Source organism: Panthera pardus, unplaced genomic scaffold (assembly GCF_024362965.1).
Source record: "Panthera pardus isolate Hobbes unplaced genomic scaffold, ASM2436296v1 HiC_scaffold_3, whole genome shotgun sequence".
Taxonomy (NCBI): Eukaryota; Metazoa; Chordata; class Mammalia; order Carnivora; family Felidae; genus Panthera; species Panthera pardus.
In genome coordinates this window covers 52,008,354-52,022,970 of record NW_026526876.1, presented here as the reverse complement: position 1 = coordinate 52,022,970, position 14,617 = coordinate 52,008,354, and positions in this window count along the sequence as shown.

The following is a 14,617-nucleotide window of genomic DNA, read 5'->3' as shown; positions in this document are numbered from 1 at the left end:
CACTCCCTACATCCACCAGTCCCACCTTCTTTCTTAACAAATGACTCCTACATCCACATATCTCTACAATACCTGCCAACCAAACTCCAAAAGCAAATTGCCAACCACGTCTAAGGCAGCTGTTGATTTTACTGACCATAGCAAAGCATGTTCTGTGAGTCAGGTCACAGCAATAAATGTCAGGAAGGACTGAAAGAGGAATCAAGATTTGCTCTGTCACCCACAGAGCTTAAGGTGGATGAATAGGACTGCTGTATACACATTTGGCACAAGGGAAGAGATGTGTGATGGAGCCAGGCATATGCTGGGGACCTAGAATGGAATTTGTGTGAAGGTTCCCATCTCAGTGCTGCAGCTGACATTAAATCCTTCTGGGACTCTCCCCAGGAATAGCCAATGTTACTCAAGACAGACACTTATTGTATGCCAGTTGACGATGCCAAGGGTTTACCTGGATTGTGTCAATTAGTGAGAGTTTCTCAACTTTGGCACTGTTAACACTTGGGGCTAGATAATTCTATGCTGTGCAGGTGCTTTTCTGTGCACTGTATGGTAATTAGCCTCATCCCTGACCTCTACCCACCAGATGCCAGCCGCATCCCACCGCCACCAATTATGACACCCAGAAATGTCCCCAGACTCCTAGGAAGCAGAATCATTCCTTGTTAAGAACCACTGAGTGAATCTTTTTTTTTTTAAGTTTATTTATTTATTTTGAGAGAGAGAGAGAGAACACGTGCACGCACACGAGTTGGGGAGGGGCAAAGAAAGAAGGAGAGAGAATCCCAAGCAGACTCTGCGGTCTCAGCGTGGAGCCCTACACGGTTTCCATCTCACGAGCCATGAGATTATGACCTGAGCTGAAATCAAGAGCCAGACACTCAACTGACTGAGCTTCCCAGGCGCCCCGCTGAGTGCAACTTAATATAGACCAGGGAGGTGGGTGCTATTACCGTCTGCACTTTAGAGCTGTTTCTCCTCTAAACTGAGGCACAGCAAAGTTAAATCGTGTGTCCACAGTCACACTGCTAGGAAGAGGTGGGAGCCAGCCAGTCTTCTTCCACAGACCACACTTTTACTGTCTTTACTGCACCGCCTATCACCGCGTGCATGGTGCTGAGGACTGGGTAATGTGCAATAACCCCGCACAAAGATGGGCCATTAGTCATGGTGGTCCCTTCTGTCGGGTCTGCATTTCACTACCTTTCTTTCCATGAGCCGCACAACAACCCTTCCTTGTAGGTGTATCTCCCATTTATAAATGAGCGCACTGAGACCAGGATTAACAGGAAGGGGTTGCCCCCAGGTCACAGAGCAGGCAAGCCACGAGGGTCCAGAATTTGAATGCCCCAGCTTGTAATTCTCTGCCCTCCACTACTCAGAGAGTGGCATAAACACCGATGATACTATGGGAGACAGGCAAGAGACTTAATAAAAAATGAATGCAAATTCTGGATGATGGATCTATTTAGGGGATAAATTATTATGCGATGGTATAAAAATAGATCAAGGGAGATCACATGAAATTACAAGCCTGACTGTGTGAAAGATGGAGAAGGTGCATGGAGAGTGTTGGGTACATTTAATTAACTTTGCTGGGAAAACATTCTGAGGCTCCCACCTGAAACCAAAACAGTCACAGTCTTCGCTCAAAGTAACAATACTGGCTGGCGGTCCTATAAGGAGGAGTTATAATCCAATAGAGCTTGAAATCATTGATTAAAACAATGTCAATGCCTAAGCCCTTTGAAGGACAATCCTAATTCTAAAGGAACCACGTACTGTTTGTACATCAAGTGGGTTCTATGGGCTGCATACCGCTGACATTGAAATGTCCCACTAAGTTCTCTGCACAGACCTATACCTCTATTTGTCCTGTGAGGTTTTTCTGCCCATTTTTCAGACAAGGAGACTAAGGCTTCAGGAAGGTAAGTAAGTTGCCCATGAGCCCACGTCAAGTGTGGGGATGCGCTTCTGGTAAGAGTCCAGGGTCACTGAACCACACTGCTGTCTGTGCACCTAATGAGGCCATGAGGGCTGTGGTCCAGGCTTCAGGTGCTGGTGCCAGATGGCTGGATCCACCGCATGCTAGCTCTGTTATGGGAAGCACACTATGTACCTTGTCTAAACCTTGGTTTGCTCATCCGTAAAATGGGGATAGTGAAAACACCCACCTTATAGGTCTGAAGGGAGAATGTGAGGAGTTAAAATGTGTGAAGCATTAATGAGTGTCTAAGAAAAGCCCAGTAACTATAGCTGCCATTATGAACGCCCTCATTATTATTACTAGTATTGTCAAAAGGGGAGCTAGGTGACATGGAACACCCCCTGTGGACTTGTGATCCTTCTCTGGTCCCCATGACCCCACCCCATCCCCCTGCAAAATGGCAGGTGTGCAGTCACAACCCGGGGCTTAAACGTGAGGGCAGATGAGCAGTGCAGGTGTAATAGCCATACGCTGGGCCCTTGGACAAGGAGAGGACTCTCCCATTTGGGGTTCAGGGCCTTTCCCACAAGATGGGCGGGGACACTCTGATCGGGTCGCTTACCCCGATGATGCACCCCTGCAGGTCCTCCCTGCCCTGAAGCCGCTGTGATTCTAAGCACCCCCCCTCCTTTGCAGGAACACCACAGCACAAGGTACTTTATACCTGGGTCTCCTTAAGCCTGAAAAGAGCCTCATAAAAGAACCTTATTTTCCTTTCAGAAGAAAGTGATCAGGCACTTACTGGGCTTCAGCTGTGTTCTCATCCTTTTCGCCTTGGCGTACAACAGCCCTACAGGCACTGTGATGTTCATCTCACAGATGAGGCACCGGAGGAGCACAGAAGTGTATTCGTTCGTTCATGGTTTTGATGGAATCGTAAGCATTAGGAAATGGTGCGTGGGTGTGCACTGTCAAAATTTCTCCTAAGCAGCGTTAAATGTGGTTGGAGAAATGGAAAAAGTTTGAGGAGTCTGTTTGTCTGAAAAAGAAATGAGAGCAACATGAAAAAGAATTACCAACTTCCCCATCTCTGAGTAAAACCTAAAGTCTTTTCAACATCCTGCACCTGTCACAAGGTAACCACCCTGACACATCTTTTACTACGTATTTCTCTCTTGTGGTGTCTGCCCCTCCCCCAACTGGAACATGACCTCCTGGAAGATGAGGGTTTGGGGCTGCCTTAAGTCACTTTCCTAGCATCAAAACCATCTCCTAACACATGGCTGAGGCTCAATCAATACTTGTTGAAATAATGAATGAACTTAAAAAAAAAGTCTCCTACGTAAAACAGAGATATCCAACCAGAGATGGAAGAATGTCTTTAAAAAGTAACAAAGTCAAGCCTATAGCATCTGAATGCCCTGTTATATTATTTTTCCCCTCCCTCTCAAACAGAATTGTCTCACTACCCATAAGCTTTTTGAGGATACAGAACATGCCCTGTTGGACACTGTATCCTCAAAGGCTAGCAGAGAGCTTAACACATCAGAAAGGCTCAAAACACTATTTAGGGGAAAAAAGTATGGCCTCGAAAAGCATATGTTCACGCTTTTTTCAAATGTTCACTGGTTTACCCCTTGTACCAGGCTCTTGGGTACAATCCACACAAAGCCATCCTGGCCACCACCCTCCTCAGGTTCACTCTAGCCAGTACTTCTGCACAAATGAGTTTGCAACAGTCACGTATTCTCCGATAGTACAAGATGGACCACAGGCTCTTAAAAAACAGAACAAAAGAAAAGAAACAAAGAGAAAGAAAGAAAGAGAGAAAGAAAGAAAGAGAAAGAAAGAAAGAAAGAAAGAGAAAGAAAGAAAGAGAGAAAGAGAGAAAGAAGAAAGAGAAAGAAAGAAAGAAAGAGAGAAAGAAAGAGAAAGAAAGAAAGAGAGAAAGAAGAAAGAGAAAGAAAGAAAGAAAGAAAGAAAGAAAGAAACCGTAACAATTTCATCGCTTGAGTTTCTTGCCCAAACAGGTCAGAAACCATGTACCGTTATGTCGAAGCCATTACCGCAAAGCCAGTTTGCTTCTAGACTTATGATGGTACTTCAGGAGCATGAGTTACACTCCAGAGAGGTCATTAGTTGCTATAAACATGTTATCGAGGGCAGTGCTGTCCTTTCCAGCCCAGATGTCCCCGGGTCAAGTGTGATAGCAGGAAATGAGGGTCAAAATAACGAACCTCTCGCCCTTATGTTTCTTTCTGTTGAATAATCGATGTGTGTCCGTTTTATCAAAACGTTCTTTCCTCTCCCCTTTTCCCACATCCCTGCCTAATTTTTGGTCCGGTTCTTGATCCCTACATCCTTTGACTGGTTTTCTGTCCTATATTCCTTTCTCCCTTCACATCTCCCACAGCGGCTGCTGGCGACAGCTTTGCTGGGGTTTTCAGCACTACCGTCCTCATACCAGATCCTAACTCTCAGGAGAAAACCATCATTTCTCACTTTGTAAAGGCTTCTCTGGACTTGGTTTTAATTAGGTCAGGGTCACCCTTTCCGGGCGTCCGCTGACTCTATCCCCGCCCAAATAATCCCGCCTACCCGTGGGGGCTTGAAGCTTCAGCAGCCCCCCTGGCAGCAGCCCATCTAGCCAGGGACCCCCATGGCGTTGTGAGTCAGCTCTGGGATGGAACGCCGTTTCCCCCATTGGCTACCCACCATATGTGGACTCTTGGACGGCTCGTCTATGAAGTAAGGATGCCAATATTTACCAGATTGTGAGGAAGAAATTGGGGAAGTGTCTGAAGTTCCTTTGAGGGTGTGGGTTTCAATGAATGTTTATTTCATTCCCTAGGCATTGGTCCATCTTCTTAATTCAACAAACACATACTGAAAGTTTTGTAACTGGTATGACCTATTTCACCACTGTGGTCCCATGGTGTTTTGGGGAAAGGAATTGCTGAAGCCACTTTTCCTAACCCACATAAAGTCCAGAGTCTCCCTCCCTCGTGATGGTATTTTTATTTCCCCCATCCTCATTCTATTGTCTATTGTCAGGTCTGCCCTGCGCTTTCTGCTAGATGCTCCTTTGCAGAGAAGAGCTACAAGTTTTTTCCTTAAGCAGTTACGGTCGACTGTGACCAGGTGCCAGCCTTAGTTTTAAAAAAATATGAAACAAAACAAAACAAAACACAGGCCTGAAGGGTTTTTCACTTCAGGGAAGACGTCCATGAACTCCCAGACCATTCCAGACATAATGGAAGTTCTCTATGCGATTAACCAAATCCCACCACATCAGGAACGCTTTAAGGGAAACAGAGAGATCCTAGGTGCCCAGGGGAAATACTAAGATGGGCACAGAGGCATATGCAGGAAACAGCCGCCTTGAGCAGCTCCAGAGGACTTTAGCCACCTCAACTGTCACCCCCCGGCGCCCGCTGTCCCCCAAGAGACAGCCCTTTATGGAGTCTCGGGATGTGGAGGGGGTGGGGAGGGTGTAAGGCTCATGTGAGCTAGCCAGGCTGTGGATGAACCCAGAAAAAGGGCCTATCTCTAAATCAGTGTCCCCTTCCCCTCTCTCACACACTGTGCGTAAATGTAGAATTCAGGAATCGGGGACTGGGGCCAGGAACAAACACCCACCCACCTTCTAGTTAATTCCCTCCAAAACACAAGGACGGGGGCACTTACAGCCTTAAACTGTGTGCTATGCGCCGGCCTCCTTCCAGGGAAATCCAGTAAAGTGCATCAAGGATCTGTACACTGATGTTTACACTCCGTACGTGGAAAATGTGAGGGGGAGGGGTCAGGGCACTTTGAATAAATAAAGCAGATGAGGCTTGGCAACGGTTGAAACATGAGGAAATGGCTTCCTGCAGTTTAGAGTCGTGACTCGGCTCATAAGTTAACCTTGAATATAGTTTTCAAAAATCATCAAGCCCTCAAAGCCTTCATCTCTAGCAGTGATTAGCCATGATGCACGAAGCAGGAAGTTAATATATTTATGCCTAAGGAGGCATATGATGCATGAAAACTCTATTCATTCTGCATTCATTTGCCGGCTCTTTACTGATGGCTTGCTCAGTGGCGGGCACCAAGCCAAGACCCAGGAGACGCGACAGTGAACAAGCATGGCCTTCCCTGCGAGGAGCTTACAGTCGAATCACAGCAGGGGACAAGGAAACGGCACCTCTGGAATACCCGCCACAGGCCAGACAGAAATCGTGCCAGAAGCTTCTCCACCCATTTATTCTTGACACCAACTACGCCATTTTTTTTTTCTATTTTATGTATCGGTCGACCGAGGCTCAAGGAGATCAGCTATTTTACCCAAAATGGTTAACATCAGAAGATCCAGCATCCAATCCAGAGTCTGTCTCATTGCACAATCTGTGCAATCCTTAACACACTCTTTCTCCAAGAGCCAAACCCTCCCTTCTGTACCGAGCTCTGTTTTCTGAGTCGGTCCCATCTGTGGAATGAAGCGATGAATGCCGATGCTGGCGGTGCCTAAGCAGGCCAGCGTATTCCTCCGCACAACATGCGAGCATCTGTCTTTCACTTAAAATTATATTAAGGCAACTAAAGGGAGGGTATGAGGAGTCAGAACCCCCTTTGAAAAGAATAGCAGGGAGATAACAAGCAAACAACAGCAAAAGTTATGGCAGTGTTCATTGTGACTGACCTACGAATGGCTTTGAATCCGCCACAACAACTCTACCGGGCAGATACAGCATCATCCTCGTTTTGCAGATGAGGAAACTGAGGCACAGAAAAGAAGCTGGTCGAAAGTTACACAGCTAATGAATGGGGGAGCTGGGATTTGACTCCAGCATCCAAGCTATTAGAATGACAGGTGGTACTTCTAACGACGACGGGATAGACAGACAGACGACGATCTGAGTACATCCACGCAGGGACCCCAAGGGCTCAGCGTCCCCTAGAGCTCTTGGCCCACTACTCCGGCAATGGAAAGGCAGTCTAATCCCTCTGGAAATGTGCTGCCGAGATTGACTCCAGCCCTGACACTAACAAGGGAAGTGGGTCATCTCTGTAGAGAGTTTTCACTTATGGCTCTGCTGGCTGCCCTTGGAGATCGGGGCACCCTGACCCCAGTTACCTGGCCCGAGGCAGAACAGGAAGCAGTTCCCAGTACCGGGTTCTCAAACCTTGTTTTCTGAGTGCACATTACCGGTAGGATCCGGTGGGGCTGCACCCATATTGGCTTTTGGCACCTTTTGGTTTTTTTTTGTTTTGTTTTGTTTTTTGGGGGGAGAGAGAGAGTGTGTGCCCACATGAACACAAGAGTGAGGAAAGGTAGAGGGGAAGAGAGAGAGAGAGAGAATCTTAAGCAGGCTGCACACCCAGCATGGAGCCCAACTCAGGGCTTGATCTTACAACCCTGAGATCATGACCTAAGCTGAAATTAAGAGTCCAATGCTCAACTGACTGAGCCACGCAGGCGGCCCTCCTAGCTGGCATCTTTCACCAGGGAGGTGTGAGTGGGTGAGAAAAAGCAATACTTGAGTGTTACACAGTTTTCCTTGTCTCCCCAGATAAGGGTGGTTTACCCTGAACTGGTTCATTGGAGATACTCTGGCACCAAAATCTTGCCTGCCGCACTTCCTAGCCTGGGGCATCCAACCCTGTACCAAAACACTGGACCACTTGCCACACAAAATTGCTAAAACCATTCACAAAGTAACCATATTTCACATCAAACTCCAGGTATTTGTGAAACAGGAAGAGAATACTGCTAATAGGGATGCAGGGACAGTGGGCCTAAAATGGGATCGTCCTTGTCACACCTGGATCTCAGGTTACCCTATGTATATAGGACCATCCACATGACAGACCCTGCTGTAAGCGCCACACTTAGATGAACTCACTGAGTCCTCACAGCCGGCCTAAGAAGGAGGAACTCTTGTCACCTCCATTTTACTGGTGAAGAAACTGAAACTCAAGGTCACATGGCTGGAAAGTAGGCATAGCTCTTCCCTCTATGCTCTATTTCCCTCTCCCCCCACATCTCCCAGCCCCTCATAAGAGAACAGGATGCCTTTACCCTGACTCTGGCCCTAGGCTGGGCCTCTGCCAAGGGGAAGGGGCCAAAGGAAGGAAAGGAGGAAGAAGAAAGATGGGCAGAGAGGAGGGGAGCCCTAAGGGCAGACAAGGCTATCTGGGCAGCTAAGCAGCACAGTGTTTCTAGTGCTGATCTCTAGCTCCTTGATGCATGCTCGTGACTCTCAGGATTGGCATCTGGGGCCTTGAGGTCACAGAGTGAATAATGATCCTGGTCTTCCTGCACCTGCTCGTGGGGAGAGCCCTGCCAGAGCCCGAGGTGAGGATCGAATGGGAAGACATACACATCTCAGCCTCCCTATCTACATACCCTATCCAGTGGTCCTCCCATATCTCCCTAAGCAATGGATCAGTGAAACCCAAGAAGCTTCCCGGTTGCCATGGAAATGGCACAGATGCATCTAATAGGAAGTAAGAATGGAAGGACCGGATTCTACAGCTGCCTTAGGCAACCCCTGAGTAAGTTTTCCAGTTACCCTTTGCATGCAGAGTCCAAGATTTCTCTGGTAATAGGAAGAGCCCTGAGGTTCTCAGTGTGCTCCAACTGGCAGTGGATTACCACATTTTCACCCCAGCTCTGACCCAGGTCAACTACGCAGGGCTAGTCAGCCCTCTTCCAGCCTGATACCTTTTGGGGGATAGCCATTCCAAAATACGGGAACAAGAAGAGGGGTTCCCCAATAGTTATACAAGACCACTTGCTGTCTGAAGCAAACTCATAACGGAGCAGCCATGGATGGGGCATGGAGGGAGAGCCCGCAAGGGTGCCTGACCCACTCATCTTTCATTGGTCTCAAAAGCAGCTGTGTTGGGGACCAGCACCAGGGAAGTCAAAATCATCCCACCCATGGCGGGATGCTCTTACTTACCAGGCAGACTTGTCTCCTTTCTACCTGGACCTGTCAATGTTAGAGGCTCTGAGGACTAGTTTACAAGGGGGTACAGGGAAGTCTAGGAGGAAGACTGGGAATCACAGAGAGAGAAGACATGTCGAAAAGGATAACCCTCAAGTGGGAGTGAAGACGGGAAGGAGTGGGGGAAGGTCAAGGGAATGGGCATCAACAGGCCAGATGCTGCCCTGGGTGCCTCGTTCTCTGTATCTTAGAGCTGCTTGCTCCCTTTTTGGGACCTTGTTCCTATCGTCTATAGCGATCTCTTCCATCTCTGAAATTTAGTGTTTTTAGGGACAGAGTGACAAGGCACAGGGAGCTGAAGAACTGTCCAGAAGGCATCAGAAATGCCCACAGAGAAGCAGGGGCTAAGGCTCTGGAAGACATTATTGCAGGGACACATCTCCCCACGTCTTCCTGAAGACTAGAGCCTCCTCTAGCTCTGTGTGTTAACCCCCAACCCCCTTGTCATATATTTAAACCATTTGCCTGACCATCCAACTCTTAATCAGGTGTGTAATTGGGGAGCTGGGGATAATGCGTAAATGAGCATGGAGTCCCCGGTCTTCCATTTTTGTTATGACTTCCAACAGCTGAGTACCCACACACTGTATCCTTTTGTTCTACAATTTTTTCCTTTCCCACCTCATTTTCCACTCCACAGGCTGGAGGGTCAAACACTCAGGGTCTTTGTTAAAGCCCCAACTGGAAAAGAGTCACTGTCCCTACTTCTCAGCCCAATATAGGCTCGAGTAAGGAGCAAACACATTCAGATGTACAAACAATCCCTGTGGACGATCCAACTTTGAATTTAGCTTGAGCTTAGGGTTCGGTTCTATCCCTTCATCTGGTTCTGTTCTAACTTGAAGAAGCAGAGGCTGCTGGCATCTAAACGTGGTAAGAGACCTTCCGTTCACTTTGCTGCCCCAGACCCCAGCTGGAAGATCCAACACCAAGACTGGGTTTCTAGGCTCTTACCGACCCCTTCGAGGTAATCCTAGGCTGAGAAGGTGCCCCCTTTGTCTACAACTCTTTCCCTCATGTCTGAGCCTCACAACTGACCAGAACACCCTTCCTTTCTTCTGTCTGTTCCGCAGGGTGCAGTTGAAAAGGTTTATTTGCATCCCAGTCCATTTATGATTTACCCAAAGCCTTTGGCCCAGAGCAGACCAACACGGGTATCCTCACTTTACAGAGATGACCAAGGTGGAGAGAGGGGAGGGGACTTTCTTGGGATCACACAATCAATATGTCATGACTATAGGCATTTGAAATGCAAGTTTGACCCCCAAACCTATGATGTCAAGCACTCTGTTCCAGGCTTTGGGGGTCCTGACTGGTGGGTAAGAACAGGCAGGCAGAGGGGGGTGGGCAGCGGAGGTAGGCGTGGGTCAGGAATAAAAATATACCAGAGAAAGGAATGTTGCTTACTTTATCCTGCAATGTTTTCTTGGGTCTTCTTTCCATTCTTGGCTGAGAGCATGCATTATTTATCCCTCACACACAGAATTTTTGCAGTTGTAATAAAGGTCAGAAGAGGAGAAGAGAGTTATCTAAATCCACAGCTATATTCAGGTGCACTTAGAATGACATATCGAGCCTAATGGAATCCATTTGGGAACAAAATAAAGATGTGAGCTTTGGTGTTTATTCTTTCCTTCTTCCTTTATTCTTTTCTTCCTTCCTTGTTTGCCTATAAGAAAAAAATAATTATAATCAGGTTTGTGCCCCTCCTGGACCCATCCCCCTTCTTCTCTCCGCTGACCCCAGTGCTGTCTGCAGGCATAAATCAGAGAGCCTGGAGACCTCTATGACCCCAATTCTCTCTGGCATAAGCTTTCCCATCCTGGATTTTGTCACTCCCTTGGGTATCTTTGCTTTTCTCTTTCGAAATCCTCAGATCTGTTCATTTTAATTAAAACAATAAATATATGCTGTGTGCATTTTGGGGGCTCAACTTTGGGGATATTAAGGCATAAAAGCAGACAGATGGGATTTGCCATTCCAGAAAAGATGGAACCCCCGGGCTGGTACTTGCCAGTTCTGTAATGCACTTCTGTCAGCCACAGGGACATGCCATTATCGGTTACTGACCTTTTCATCCTTCTCCGGTGACAATCCCTGGCCTGATTTCCGGTCACGTTCAGCCATTCAGCCAGCCACAGTGAGCCATCAGGCTGGTGCATCCACATCAGAGCCGGGGGACCTGCTGCCTTTACAAAGGATGTCTGAATACATGGCTCATTAGTTTTTTCCCCCATTACGTGAGGGAAACAACCTGAGTCCAAAGAGGGGGTTCAGAAGGTTTTTTATTCCACTCTTGTTCCTGAAGCTCCACCAAAATACAACCAGAAAGACAATACAACTGCGGAAGCAAGGAAACTGCCAAGAACCTCCCAGCAACAAATTATTGATTATATCCACCACGTGCAGTCAAAATGAAGATGAGGGAACCTGGTGGGACGTGCACCACCTCACGTCTGTGGGAAGATGACCGTTTCCCCAGAGCAAGGGTCCTTGTCCTGAAGCGAGTGTCCAGGGAAGCTCTTGGCAGAGTGGCAGTGTCTGGGGCCATCCGCAAGCTCCAGGAGGGACAGACAGACACTGCAGAGAATGAATTCCCACCTGTGGAAATGAGAACACGAACAGGCTTTGGGAGTAATGATGGCAATGCATACTTCCAGATCTGCGACTGAGGGATAAATGGTAATGCAGCATTAAATAAGAAATACGATTGCTCTGGGAGAGGAAGACGAGAGGGAAAGGGAAGGAGAAAGTGATGAAGCAGGAAGTTTGGGCTCCCGGATAGGGAATAAACATGACCCAAGTACCTTCTTTGTGCCAGACACGGTGCTAGGTAATTTAAATATAGCTATTTTTCTTTTTATGTCATCCTCAAACTAGTGCAAGAGAGAGGTAATTTTCTCTGTTTTACACAGTATTAAATTGATAGTTACAGAGGCTGGATCCTTTTTTACAAGGTCAAGCACAACAGGCGTTTTTTAAAAATTTGTTTTAATGTTTATTTGCTTTTGAGACCGAGAGAGAGAGACAGAGCACGAGCAGGGGTGGGGCAGAGAGAGAGGGAGACACAGAATCCGAAGCAGGCTCCAGGCTCTGAGCTGTCAGCACAGAGCCCGACGTGGGGCTTGAACTCACGAACTGTGAGATCATGACCTGAGCCAAAGTCAGACACTCAACCGACTGAGCCACCCAGGTGCCCTAAGTACAATAGACATTTTAACTCTGGTGTCTTGGTGTCGAAGCCCAGGCTCCTTCACTTACATCAGCGTCACCACCGCCTTCGTCTTCATCATCACTGATGATGGCACTGAGCCTTTGGCTATGTCACCACTGTGAGTGTGTACAGGAGGCATTGAATTATCACAGCTCCGTTTTGTAGTCAAGCGAACGGGGCCTCAGAAAAAGCGAACATTCTCCAGATCACACAGCTGGTAGATGGCCGCGTCCACACCGGTTTGATTCCTTACTTTACTGCCTGCCACCATCTCTGGGTACACCCAGTGACCCCGCTTACTGGTTCATACACCGTCCTTTCTGTCTTGGATTTGGCCTCCTCGTCTACCAAAGGAGCAGTTTGTGCTAAATGATTTAGGATTTCTTGCCAGTCTGATCTGACAAACGAATCTAATTTCAGAGCAGCAGTAGGGAGGGAGTGTCTAAGTTTGCGTTTGTGCTTCCGAAATAACCTGTCTTCTCTCTTCCCGTCAGAGTGCTGGTAACTATACCGAAGAACCTACGACTCCTGTAAAATGAAATCACGTGGCAAAATGTGATCATTCGGAAAGAGAATAAAACAGCCCCCCACCCCCGGCATTTTGGCACAAGCCTTTTCACACAGCTGCCAATCACAAGTACACCTTGGCATACTTTCTGAGGAGCCGACCTCTTCTACCCAAACATCCAAGTGGACCACTTGGAGCTTAGCACAGTGACATCCCATAATCTTCACCCAGGCATCCGGATGCCCTCCCCCAACCTACATGCACCTGGTCAATCAATCACCGAGTCATTGATTTTGCCTCCGGAATAACCTGCAGTCACCATGGATGCCATGTCCTGCCTCTGATTATCTCCCCCCTGGACTACTGCTCCAACCTCCTAGTGCTTACCGCTGTTCACCCTCCTCAGCACTAGGAGAACATGATTTCAAACACGAAACTGATCATGACATGCTCTTATACTAACCATCTTAAATAATACAGTGAAAAGAACCACCGGCGTCTATGAGCAAGCCATCCATCGTCTGACCCTACCCTGCTGTCCAACTTCACCTAGCTCTCGTTCCATCTTGTTATGCCTCAGCTATACTAAAGCACTCAGGCTTCTTTGATACGGGATGAACGTCCATGCTTTCTTGTCTTTTTGTCCTCTTACCCCCCCCAGAACGCTCCCCATGCTCTCCGGGACTCCTGGATTCTGGTGCCTGGAGAACTCCTTATTCATGCTTCAAGACTCAGTTCTACCGTCAACTTCGCTAAAGTTTATCAACCTCACTTTCTTAGCTAGAGTCAATCACTCCTATAGCTCTAAAGCTCTAGCACTAACGAGATGACATTTTAGATAGTTGGTTTTGTGTTCGCTCCCTTTACTGGACTGAGATATCCCTAGGGAAAAAGGAGACGGCTAAATACAGATGACACAACATATCCTGTGTGTCAATATCTATTTAAGATTAGGCTGCGCTGGTTGCTTTGTTAGGTGAAGTAATAAATACTTGAATGACTGAGCCAAACGAATTAAGTCAGAAGCTGAGGAGCACCCATGGTGGAATATTTGAGAAAAGCATTTGATAAGGTCATTTTGCAAGAGTCTATGAGGTCTATTCAAGAAACACACATTAAATGCTATTTGGCTATATAGGTTGCCATAAAATTATGCGGAAAACAAAAGAATTATATCACTGGGAACTTCTCCAAAAGTTGCTAATGGTCTGAGGGGAAATCAATATTCACAGCAATGAAATAATCAAAAAAGAATTCAATATACCACAAATTAAATTATGGGATTAATAAAATCCAAATCAAGACTCCAAAGGGATTTTCCGAAGGGATTTGGAAGATCAAAAACAGACAAGAGCAATCTCAAACAAAATCCTAGCAGGTTTATGTGTGGCAATAGATTGCTACTAAAATTCACATGAAAATGGAGAGGACCCAGTGCCTTCTCTAAGGCAATTCTGGAGACGAACAAAGCTAGAAGGCTTCTATTATCAGATAGTCAGATGTATTTTGAAGTTTTAATAATTAAGACGTTATCATATCTGCACAAGAATAGATAAACCGATGTGGAGAAAAATAGAGCGATCACAGTCCTACACGTATACGGCTGCTGGATGTATCACAAGCAAAGAATCATGTCGCCTGTCCCTTACGTTGGTGAGATTCATCTGTACTGTTGAACACAGCATGAAATTGTCTATGCGCCTTGCTGCGTGGCGCTCTGACAGTGTGCATCTCCAGTGCAGGGGAGAAGTGACAATCATTTTAATAAACGGTTCGGGGCCAATTGGACATTTATATGGAAAAAATGTATTTTGTCCCCCTTACCTCACATGACACACAAAAATCAGTTTCAGATGGGTTGCCTTTCTAAATGTGAAGGCTAAAACCATGGAGATTTTACAAAAAAACATGTTTGTGACATTGGAGAAGGCACAGATTTCTTAAACGTGTCACAAAAGGGGCTAGCTGCCACAGAA